Raw genomic sequence first — 13,159 nt, forward strand, 5'->3', positions numbered from 1 at the left:
ATGTGTATAAATATATCTGTATACATATACACAAGTGCATTTAAATGTGCTTGTGTTTTCTCTCTTTATCCTGATCTTTTTAAATATTTGTTTGCTATTTTTCACTTTCATTATCCTTTAATTTTATATTATTAATTTTTTTTTTTTTTTCAGGACTTTATTGGGGAACAGTGTGTACTTCAGGACTTTTTTCTAAGTCAAGTTGTTGTCCCTTCGATCTTAGTTGTGGAGGGTTCTGTTCAGCTTCAAGTTGTTGTCGTTTCAGTCTTAGTTGTGGAGGGCGCAGCTCAGCTCCAGGTCCAGTTGCCGTTTTCTAGTTGCAGGGGGCACAGCCCACCATCCCTTGCGGGAGTCGAACTGGCAACCTTGTGGTTGAGAGCCCACTGGCCCATGTGGGAATCGAACCGGCAGCCTTCGGAGTTAGGAGCACGGAGCTCTAACCACCTGAGCCACCAGGCCGGCCCTATATTATTAATTTTTTAAGTAGAACATATAGATTAATATTTAGTTTTTCTATTTCATAAACGTGGACTTAGTTTACATATTTTCCTGAATTATTGTTTTAGATAATACTTCAGGTGTATTTGTTTGTCTTTAATTCAAAACATTAGTATTTGCATTATATTTTAACCCATAGATTTTTATATAAATACATATTTTAGTTTCCATATATATTGAAAGATGGTTTAGTTATATTTCTGAAATTAAATTCCAATTTTATTTTTCTCAGAAAAAGTCAGGCATGTTGACAGGCTTATGCTCAAGGCTTATTGTTTATGTTTAAATTTGCCATTTTCTAGCTTTTTGATCCCCAATACATGTCAGAGCTAAAGCACATTTCCATGTGTATCTAGAATAAAATATCCCCACAAAAAGATTACATCAAAATCTCACTGGGAAGTACTATCTTTCACTCATCAAATAGTTGTTTGTGAATTCAGCATAACATTGTTAGATGACTGAGAGCTGCACTTATGACTATAGAGCACTTGAAATGTTTCATTCAAATTGATGTGTTTTTAAAGTGTAAAATACACAGCAGGCTTTGAAGACAGTGAAAAAAGAATATAAAATATCTCATTAATACTTTAAAACATGGTCTATAAGTCAAAATGAAAATATACTGTATACATTGCATTAAATAAATATATGATTAAGTTTACATGCTTTTTACTTTTTTTTTATAAGTAGCTACTAGAAAATTTAAATTATATATGTGATTTGCATTGTTTATTTGATAGTGCCAATTTGGAAAGAATCTGAAGTTCTGTTTTCTTCTTTGAAGTCATGATTTTAAGGATAAGGTTGTCAATATTCTTCAGAGGTAAGAGTTTCAATAAAAATGTCTAACGGGCTCTTGTGTGGCAGTGCTAGTTGGGTGCCAGAAAGACCTCTGTGAAATAAAGAAGCCTCTCAAGCTTGAGACAGAGGCTATCTACAAAGTGTTGGCTTATAGCAACGATATTTCCTATTCCAAATTATGATGTACTGTAGAAAAAAATAGTTCATTGATAATAGAAAAAAGGGTCTTTTGATTGCTGTTAACTAGTGTGAATAAAGCAATATTATAGTAAATATCACAGCGGGTGTACCGTGGAGAAAACATAAATTTGGTGTTAACTTACTTAGGGTTCAATGTGAGTAGGTTTCTTAAGTTTTTTACATGCTTGAATTTCTGTCTGAGCTTCTGGAGGGAAGCATGTATGACCTCGTTATGCTTTGTTTTATATATATATATATATATATATATATATATATATATATATATATTCACTTGCTTATATACTTTTGATAAAATAAAAAATCAAATTTAGTGGTAGCATATGTCAATTTAGGATCACAGTACAAATTCACCGACTAATCCAGTCAGGAGTCATTGTTGAGCTATGGGGAATATGATCTGTATGTGGACATAGGAAAGGAGGTGTTTACTTCTGATTGTTACTTCTAGTAAAATAAAAGGAAGGGTGGGCACAAGGAGTCCTAGAGAACAGAAACGGTAGGGACTGGGTGGCTTTTATCCCAAGTATATGCCTTTGCAGACAATGGGAAGGATGTGCTGGTGGTGGCCTGGCTTTCAGTCCATGACTGCACTTGCAACAATCTAGTGCCATTAGTAGTAGATTTGTAAGATGAGGAGGTTTTTCCACTGCACATCACATGGTAGTCTCATACTTGTAAGATCACTTCTAAAGTTATCTCCTTTTGAGTTTCTTGCTAGTCCAGATATTTTTAATACTATAGTTTGGCTGCTCCTGGAGTCTACTACCTTTTTCTTCAAGTAAAGAAAAAGTGAAACATCATCTATGGGCAGAAGCTTCACCAATTCCCTAACGGTCACATTTCATACATTTTCAAAAGTTATTTATCATATTAAAATCTGAAAATATTTTAATTGAGCGGAAACTTTGATCTCTTTAAGAATATTAAATATAATTTAAAGCACTTCATGAATTACAGATGCTAAAATGTAACCTGTTTCAGTCAGCAGATAGAATGGCAAGGGAAGTTTTTCCAAACATTATTCACTTAATAGAAAAGGAGATATGTATTTTGAAATGAAGGCAGCTGTCCTTTTCTCCAAAGACTTGCCTTCATTTTGATTGGAATGACACTATATGAACCCCAATTTTTAAATCAAATAAAAGAAGAAGACTACCTTCTCCACTGTCCTAATAAATTGCCATACAGATTGGGCTGCTATTCAGGAGATAGAAATTGGAAATAAATGCACAATTCTTATTTATCATTAGTGTGGAAGGACTGGAATTAATGTGCTGGTGCCTTGCTGTCTCAGAATGCTAAATGGTTCCTGAGGGGAAGTTTACAATTAGTCAAGGCCAAACTGTTTACATTTAATGTGAAAAAGGTTTTTTTCTTCTATCATAAGTGACTAGTGGGTTGGGAGCTTAGACTCTAATATCAGGATCTTTTCTCACAAATGTTTTATAGACCAGAATTCAGATGGGGGCCGTTATCTACTATTTCCACGGGAAATACAAGTTGTAATGCAGGTCTTGGGATCTAGCAGGAGGACTGATACATTTATAACATTTAAAACATTAAGTAATTTGTGCTTCAGTATTTCCATCTTTTTTATTCTTCCTTGCTTTCATAGTTGAAAAGTAACATGCCATTGCCATAGAGGTACTTTAATATCACAAGTTGACATATATATATATGCTCACACACACACATACATAAACATATCTATCTATATCTATCTATCTATGGCTCTATCTATACCGGGGGTGCCAAAAAAATGTATACAAGTGAACGCTTTGGTCAATGTTGCTCAAGCAGTAGTTCGTCATAATCAGAAGTGTCTGGACGCTGATGGTAACCACTTTAAGCACTGCTTGTAATTGCAGAATTCAAATGTGACTTTTGTTATTGGTATATATTGAGTAATACAATTTTAATACAGTTTTCCTTTTATTTTACATGCATACATTTTTTGGCACTGTGTGTGTGTGTGTGTGTGTGTATACATATGTTATGCCAACATATACATATATATGGACATACATGTGACATTTCTATTAATGAAGGTCAAAGGAAACAATTGGATTGTTCCTTTAGCTGAACTTACAATAGTGCTAACAGTGACAATGACAATGGGAGAACTTCTCATAGAACAACGCACAACCAATCATATTTCACTGATGACAACCAGAATCATAAAATTTCAATTTTAAATAATAAATCAAATTGTTGACATTTTACCTAAATCAATACTCTTCTCATTTGAAAGAAAAAAATGGATACTCCTTTAAAATATTAAATAATTTATTACTTAAATAGAAATAAGAGCCACAATGAAAAAGAAATGTCAAATTTGCTATATTTTACAATTACCCTTATTTATGATGTCTTTATATTTCTGACCAAGTTTTCTAATCTCATTAGTTTCTGATTTTCAAATTTTATTGTAGGAAATATATTGCTTCCATGTATTTATTTTGAACAATTGAATAGATTTGAACCGCTTTATTTTTTCTTTACCAAACTTTTAGACTAATTGAAGTACACCCTAGATATTCACAAGTTATATTTCATCCAAAAATGTTTCAGTCAGGCAGCATTATGACAGTCATACATTTACTGTTAAGCATTTAAATTGCCATATTTTACGTTTTAAAGGGACAAGTATATTTTGATATTTACATTTAATGGTATTTTGACTACAGTTTGACTTCTAAAATTTATTTCTTATAAATGAAAAGCACATTACAATTACAAGACTATTTCATTCATAAAATGTAGACCACTGACATACAATGTATGATCAAAAATTATGGTGAATGCTTATATTAATAAAAAAAAGAATATTACAGTAAAAGACACATTGCTATTAATCCCCCTCAAGATACTCTCCCTCACTTCAAATACACTTATCCCATGTTCTTGTCACCTTCTGAAGCAGTTCTGGAAGTCCTCTTTCACAAGTGTCTTTAGTTGTGCTGTTGTGGCTGCTTTGATGTCCTAAATCAATTCAAAACATTTTCCTTTCATGATCATTTGACTTTGGGGAAGAGCCAGAAGTCACACAGTGCCAGATACCATGAATAAGGTGGATGAAGACACACCGTAATGTTTTCATTTGACAGAAATTGCTGTATTAGAAGCAATGTGTGACACGGAGCTTTGCCATGATGGAGTATGAAGTGAAGACGTAAAAGAGAACTTCCAGAACTGCTTCAGAAAGTGGCAAGAACGATGGGATAAGTGTGTCTGATGTAAGGGGAAGTATTTTGAAGGGGGATTAATGGTAATGTGTCTTTTACTGTAATTTTTTAAAATTTAAATATACCCTGTATCTTGTGATCACACATTGTACATACGTGACAAGTATTTTACGTACCTATCTGCTATATTCACAGATATAAGATAGTGATGAATGCCTTGATTTTTCACTTAATATTTTTTATTCTACTTCATTACTTTAATTCCAAATGTACATGTCTCTTTTTCAAATTAAATAATACATGGGCATATAAAGACGGTGGTATTCTATCCTACATCTCCACCTCTAGCCGTTTTCAGTCTCACACTCTTAAGGTAACCAATGCTAATCACTCAGTGAGCAGCTTTTCAAAATGTTTCACAGTTTTTCTGTTTTTTGGGTTTTTTTGGGAAAAAAAGTGTTTGGTATAGTTCATGTTAATTAAAATAATGATTCATAAAGTTAAATAATGCTTGCTGTGGCCAATTATCACTGTAAAGCAGGTGCTAAACATTATTTTGCACACTTCTGCAAAACAACTGTCTTAATCTTTTCCAGTTTGCTTTTTTAAATTCAATGACTCCTAATCAGTTTAGAATCTTGGAAATTTTAAACTGAAAGGGGCCTTTTCAGTTTAACTTGCCCATCCTCTAACTTTTAAGCAGGAAAATAGTTATACTAGCCAATAGAGATTAAACGTAAACTTTGTTGTTGTTGTTCTTTGTTTTGTTTGGTTAAGACTCTAGTAAAAAACAAACAAACAAACAAGAACAATAAAAAAAACAAACCGATGATCAATCTTGTTATATTAGGGGTGATCCCACCAATTCAGTCAGAGAATTATTTTCTTAACACAGTCCCAAATTTTCATTATATAATACAATTTATACGTATTATTTTACTTTTTCAACATCCAGAGGAGATAGCAGTAATTATATTAATGTAAAACTTACATTTAGCTAGGGTTGTCACTCAACATATTTAACAGTGATTATTCAAAACAAATACCAGAAGGACACTGATCAACATAAAGGAATGGCCATAAACGACCTGCATATCTTTGTTCTTTTGGCATGTGTCTAAAGGAATACCAGCTTCTATGGAAGACTGAGTAAAACTCTGCATTAGCAGAGACATTTTCAAGTGGCAAAATTGTTACTTAAAAGAGAACAAGCAAAGATAGATTTTTACTGACTAAAAAAAAACTAGAATAGTGCTAGATTCTTACATGACTTGATTTAGGAATCAACCGCAGCTATCAAGATTCAATCTTTCTCTTTTTTTTTTTCCAGATTTTATTCTTTTTCCACAGAAAAATTGATATGGAAATAACTTGAACATCTAAACAATTAGATCATACCTATATGCTAGGAGCTAAAGATAATTTGTTCTTAAGAAAGAACTGTTCTTAAGAAAACTTGTTTTTGTTTATTCCTCTTCATTCATTCGTTTCCCAAAAATGTATGTTGTGCACATCATGCCCCACACTCTGTGATAGGCCCCAGGGGAACGGAAAAGGAAGGACTCAATCTTTCTCTCTCTCCCACTCTTGCCCATCTCTGTGTTGAATCCATGTGCACACAGTCTCACAAAATGTTGAACATCATGTCACTTCATTTTCACTGTATATATCCCTGACTTGATAGCTTCTAGACAAATAATGCCCAAATATTGGTTTTCATTAGAATCAGATGGGTGCTTATGGAAAAGGCCTATTGTAAGGTTCAAAGGAGATTTGGGGTCACTAGATCTTGCTCATGGATAGCAAGGACCAGGGCACATCTTCTGTGTTTCCCTCACCTCTAGCTTGTAGCCTCTATATAACAGATGCATATAAATGTTTTTTGAATTTTATCTAAATATAACTGTTTTGCTAATAGTAATTAATATGCTGATAAGAATTTTGCTTTTTATGTAAGAAGCATATAATAAATAATTATAACTATTGATGTTTGATCATCTTTTGTAACATTGTTTCTAAACGATACAATGAAAATACAAGAAAGGTATTATGTATCCACAGTCTTTCAGTGAGCAGCAATTGGGTAAACGTTTCAAGAATATGAACCATTGGAAGAGACAGTATTTGGACTCAGGACCCTCTGACTCCACAGATTTCATTTTACGCACTAAAGCAAATTATTCCTTGGTAAAGTGCTAGACAGATGTAAATAGTCCCCATCAGTACCTTTAGTTCTGATATGCACTCACCTCTAACCATGAAAGTAGGGATTTGTTCAGAAGGATACAGCCTATGTTGAGATTAATAGCAATTATCCGAGGATTCCACTGAGGCTCATAGGTGGGAGGACCACTGTATAACTTACCTCACAAGTTGAGACTTTTTGAGGGTAAAAGGAAGAGTTATTAGTAATCATGCTGTGACAATAGGAGTAAATCAAGACAATCTCAGTCAAAGGAGGAAGCATGGCCATCCCTCTCAGAGGGAAAGCAACTGGGAGTTAAACTTTTTAAAACTCTGAAAGTTCATTTTTATGCACTATTTCCTTTACTATTCATTTCAATGATGTCAGGCAGGCAGTTTTAATCTCCATTTCAAAGTTGAGGAGAATGAAGTACAAATATGTTAGGTATGGTGATGATTATTAGTAAGTGAAAGAAACTGATATTTGTGCAATGATCTATTAGACTCTAAAACATATTTTTATTTCTCAGTACCAAAAAAATAATGAAAGTGGTTTGGTCACCTACACATTGCAGAGACTACAGTGAAGTTAATAAGACTACTCAAGGGATATTATTAGAACTGTACATTTTCATTGCAAATGTGTTTCAAAACCACAACAAAACAAATCAGAGGAAGTGGAAATGTATTGCTCAGTCTTTGGTGATTCTCCGATTAGATTTCATAACCTCTTCTATAATAGTTCTCAAAAATTTGGGGTAGGGGATTATTTGTGTATATTCTAAAAGCTCCACAGAATTGATAACCATTGTTCTAAAAAATAATTACACAGTAATGGAAATACGACATTTACATGTGTACTATTTATCTACCATCTTTAAAAATTTAACCATCCTAAAAATTTTAGCTTGATGATTGTTTATTTCAATTGTCTGAAAGAATTTGAATTTCATTCTTAGATTAGATATAAGCTTTCTTTACTTTTTTGATGGTTTTAGAAATGAGTAAACTCCTTTAATAATAATTTGAACAGTCAAGACATTTGCATCTGGGTCCCTCTAATATTGATGAGATTTACTCTATAGAGTGACTGCCTGTGTATCAAAGAAGACACTGATATTTGTAATCAAGGGCTACATGACTTCAGGCCTTAAGGAAGGAAATAAAAGGACAGCATGTTCTTAGTTCTGGAAACGCTATTAAGATCTTGAATTTTGACATTCTGAGAGGTTAATAGCTGAATAACAACAATGGTAAAAACCAAAACAATGTCATTTATCATTTATCACATTTTAGGATAAGTGTAAGTACTTTGCATACATTATCTCTAATTCTTAAAACAAACTTCCATTTTGAAAATGAGAAAAGTGAGATTGAGAGTGGTTATGTAAGTTGCTCAAGGTCACACAGCACAGCTAACAAACAAATCTTTCCTTAAAGTCTGACAGACATTCCTTAAAGTCTATACCACCCTTAATCCCTTTACCCCAAATAATTATAATTTCTTCAATGTTAATGACAACACATGTTGTTCATAGAACATTGAATAATATCTTTTTAAAAATGCTATGCTCTAAATGTTAAATAGGGAATTTTAAAAAGCCAAATTAGTTCACATGTCTCCTTTTTTGTTAAAAAACATGATGCTTATGTGTAATTCTCAGGATTTTGCCCCTGCTGGAAGTAAACCAAAAGCACATGAGAGTTCTATCTGTTATTTGTTTGTGAAGATGATTTTTGATCTACTTTACATGCCAGGAGAATAATTATTTTTCAACTCTTTTTCTGTCATAATGACTACGTCTAAAAATTTACAGGAAAATTACATCATAAGACATAAAGACACAGGCTAGTTGATGTGGCTTATTGGAGTCAGGGAAAATATTTACACCGAGTGCCTAAGGTCTATAGTTTTCCTTATTCTTTTTGTTGGAATTTGTACTTTGGTCAATGCCTTTAGACCATTCTTCTTCTAGAGAAGACTATTTTTTATTATTCTAAAATAATCCTTATATGAGGAGATAAACAAACAACTCTGTCACACATCTGCATACACACACATCCTCTCACAGGTAGTGTTACAAAACACTTCTAGCATATTTCATTTCCATTTTCAAAAAAGCAAACCAAAACATTTAAATCCCCTGAGAAAATATGATAACCAATAAAAACATATACTAATATTTTAGTAGATTTTATGAAAACTAACTCAGAATCATTTCCAAATAATAATAGTCACCAGTTACATAAAAACAATATTTAATTCTCTGACATTGTCAAGAGGTAGGTAGTATTGCTCTGCCAATTTCACAAAAATGAGCAAGAAAATTTAATTAACTTTCTTTGTCTATATAGAATTCAAACTTGAATCAACATTATTAAACACTATTACATACAGTACTTCCAAAAAACAGAAATTATTTGATCCATGGCAAATGATGGCGATAGTCTTGTTTTGTAGATGAAAAGCCTTAAGTAACTGATTGAGTGGGAAAATTAAAAACACAACTCTTGAATTCCCCCATTTGCTTCCTTCAGGAAGATACAAATTATTTAGAAAGCACTGCAATTTTAAATGCCAAGTAAGTATAACACAAATTTTCTCATGAAAACTACCACAGGACTAGACAAATTGACAATATTAAAGAAATATTTGTTATATAACTTATATGATTAAAGTAAATTTGATAAGCTACTCAGATAAATTGTTATACCATGGACTGCTACAAACTTAACTGTTTCTCTTTTCATGAGCAAAAATAATGACAAGTTTAATGGTGAAAGAATCTGGGATCAATTGTCCTACCGCAGAATTTGGCTAGCAAACTATTGCCCACGGAATTTATTCCTGGGCACAGTGCGAGAATAAGGACATTCAGATGCTTCAGAGATTAAATCCATCCATCCAAGGGTGCATGGATAAAATGATGGTGAAAGAGATGGTGATTGGTGGTATTCACACCTTTATGAGATCATATGCTGACATTAAAATAAGTGTATTTTATCTTTTAAGTTTTTCTGCTTGAGACGTTGCTCATAAGGGGAAAAGGCAGAATTGTTCTCTTAAAAGAAGACATGCACTCAGTTAAAACTGAAAGTGTATTCAAAATATAGGCTCCTTTTCAAATTTAAAGTAATTTCCTTTCAGATCTCGGGACAGAAGAAAAGATCATGGATTCATGAATATGCAAGGCCATGAAACAGAGCTGAAACACTCAGAAAATGGCACATTTTAAAGGTGAAATAAAAAAAGAAAAGTTAGATTTCAAAGTTTGTATTGATGTTTGTAGTGCTTCTTTTTTCTTTTTTCAATTCCTCACTATTGCTCCAGCTATAGTGACATATTTTCAACTGACATTTTATGTAATATATGGGAATATATGACATTTTTTTAGTGTGTATAATGCTGTGGCCACAGAAGATCAACCTGTTTTTAAAATCTTAATAGTCTTTTTGAGGAGAAAAGACTAGTATCCTTAAAGAATTCAAAAAATAAATAAATAAAAAGCATATGACAAAATGCTAAAACACGTGCTACACAGATTGTATGTGACATAGTATCTGAGAGAAGAAAAGATTGCTAAGCGTTGCCATAGTCAGAGGGTTATCCATGATACCCACAGACTTCCTTAATATGTCACGATATGAGTGTGCTACTTGCCACCTGAGTCAACTTGGGCAAATTATTCTACTTCTCTAGGCCTTAGTTTCTTTATCTCCTGAAGACATACAATAATTCCTATACGACAGATTTTATTATAAAGAGTAAGTAAATAGGTATGAATTACGATGTGCACACTATGCATAATTCCATGACGATGAAAGCATTTATAGTTAAGTAGTGAAGGGTGAAATATGGAAAGGACAGAAGCAGAAAGGCAGTAGATAATAAGGATGATAATGAAATATTTAAATATTTACTACCCCTCCAAAATTGGACTTGCTAATATGGTAACTGGAGGGTATTCAAGTCCAACACAGGTGGATTTAACTCTGGACTCTCATAATTATCAGGGTGTTAACAAGTAATTTAATTAGACTTGCTGATCCTGAGTTTTCTCATCATGCAATACAGGGATAGGAATACCTACATCACAGGGATATTTTAAAGATCAGATGAAAAAAAAGAGCACAAATATCTGTTGTGTTCAGCAAGGCTGATTTATCCAGTAGGTGCAGGAGGCGCAGTGCCTAGGGCCCACAATACATTTCGGGGTCCACAAAGTGTTTTAATTTTACTCGAAACTTCAGAAAAAAACTGAACATCATCATCATCATCATCATCATCATCATCAGTAATAATAATCCAGCTTGGAATATATATATGCTGGATTTTTTGGGGGGGGCAGGGAGGGTGGGGGTTATTGTTTGTTTTTTTTATGGAGAAAAGACTCTTACAGGCAAAAATCCTAGGGACCTCAAAAGTCATAATGCGGCCTGGTGTTCAGTTCTATTCTTGTCCCATTTTCCACCTAGTCTACAGGAGAGGGCTGGGCCAAGAGAATCACAGAAACAGAGTTGAGCTCTAATCCAACTATGCCTGAAACCTGATAGCCCCTTGTAATTATGTGAAAACATACTTTTCGTTGTTTAATCCAGTTTTCATTGTGTTTTCTGCAGCCGAAAGTATCCTAATAGAGACAACTCAACTCACATTCATAGTGCGCTATAATTATCAAAGTACATCTCAGTATTGCACTTTCATCATCACAGAAATGTCTCCGTCAACATTTTCATCCAATTAAATATTTAAAGAATAAAAACAACAAACACATGATAGCTGTGTATGATCAAAGTGATGCTTAGAAAACCATGACCCTAAGAGCCCAAGTTCAAAGAGGTTTTGCCTTTCAACTTACTCAGCTTAAATAGTTATTTCAAATTTTATTCACCTTTTCCTCAAATATATGCGTATCCAGGGACATGATAAACAGGAAATCTCATTAAAAATCCACATCCATTACTATGTGGTAGCACCTCAAATCTCCCAAGAGGCTTTCACTCTCGCCAACCTGTTGGCACCATCTTGGTTCCTTCCTCATCTATTCTTTGTGCCACATTAGCCCCACACAACATGGGCACGTGTCTCCAGCAGCACACACAGAGACAGTTTTCCTTTAGAGAATTTGCACCATTACTCTTTTCCTTCCTTGTTCAAATACTTGAGCAGAGGGAAGGCTGTATACAGTGCTAAGAAACACACAAGTAAGTATGAGTTAGCCCATTACAGAAGTGCTGATAGGATCAAATCCAATCATTTAGTGCCCTTCTCTTTACCTGAGGACATTAGCTACAATTACTAAATGGCAATAGTTCCAATTGGGGCTTTAACAGCACATCTATAATTCTTAGCATGTTTGTTTATAAACAGAAATTACAAATATCTATGTAAAACTTATGAAGAGAAAATAAAGGCTGCTCTTTAGGATAGCATTTTATTTTGTTCTATAATTTGTTAGAGGGATTTAACTGGCTAGTGACCCCACAAGTATGCACAAGGAATTGTTCAATTTCCGCTTTGCAAGGAAGTTTAATTGTCAAAGGTCTTTGAAATTTAGACCCTACTCTCTTTAAACGGCTAAGTAAAGCCAATAAAATAACTGGCAAACTGCGTGTTTACATTTTGATTTTTCTACTCCTCCTAAAAATGAATTTAAAACCTGCATTTCTCTGATAAGGACAAAAGATCTGCATTCATTTGGTATGACTAAATGCTTTCTCATATATCAGTATCTAAGAGTAAGATCTATCCTCTAAAGGCATGTGGCACAATAAATGCTTCTTTGTCTCAGAATTCATGCATAGAACATGGCCGTGGCTAGAGTCAGCTGAGACAGAGCACACTAATTTTTATTGATAATACAACCACAAGTGCATTTTTAATTATCTCACTACATTGCTTTCCCCATCAACTGTCACTAGTAATTTCATACAGCAAGCATGTTGCCCTTATGACATTATGGAACACAATTTAGTGTCATTTAGGATGCCTGTAGATTGACAAGTGGCTTTACCTTTTGTTAGAATACAACTAAGGGAGTCGATAAACTTAGAAAATTAGATGCCAATCATCTTCGTAACCTAGAGGTCAGGAGCAGCATGAGAAAGGTAATCAAGATTATGGAAGTTTTCAGCATTAATTCAGTGCCAACGGCAAACATCACTATAGTCTGAAGACAAATTAGGCAAAGGAAGCAACTTGGTACAATTTGGGAGGGGGCTTACAACATCCTTCATATCTGGTACTTGCAACAATAACATCTGTGAATCGAGAAGACCCTGGAAGC

General features: G+C 33.7%; 1 protein-coding gene across 41 annotated transcripts in view; it reads right to left on the minus strand.

The window, feature by feature from the left end:
* PTPRD (protein tyrosine phosphatase receptor type D) overlaps positions 1 to 13,159 on the minus strand; it is a 2,065,421-nt gene that overhangs the window by 1,022,235 nt on the left and 1,030,027 nt on the right. The window lies entirely within an intron of this gene.

Source organism: Rhinolophus sinicus, chromosome 16 (genome assembly GCF_057876585.1).
Source record: "Rhinolophus sinicus isolate RSI-liver-muscle chromosome 16, RSI-T2T, whole genome shotgun sequence".
Lineage (NCBI taxonomy): Eukaryota > Metazoa > Chordata > Mammalia > Chiroptera > Rhinolophidae > Rhinolophus > Rhinolophus sinicus.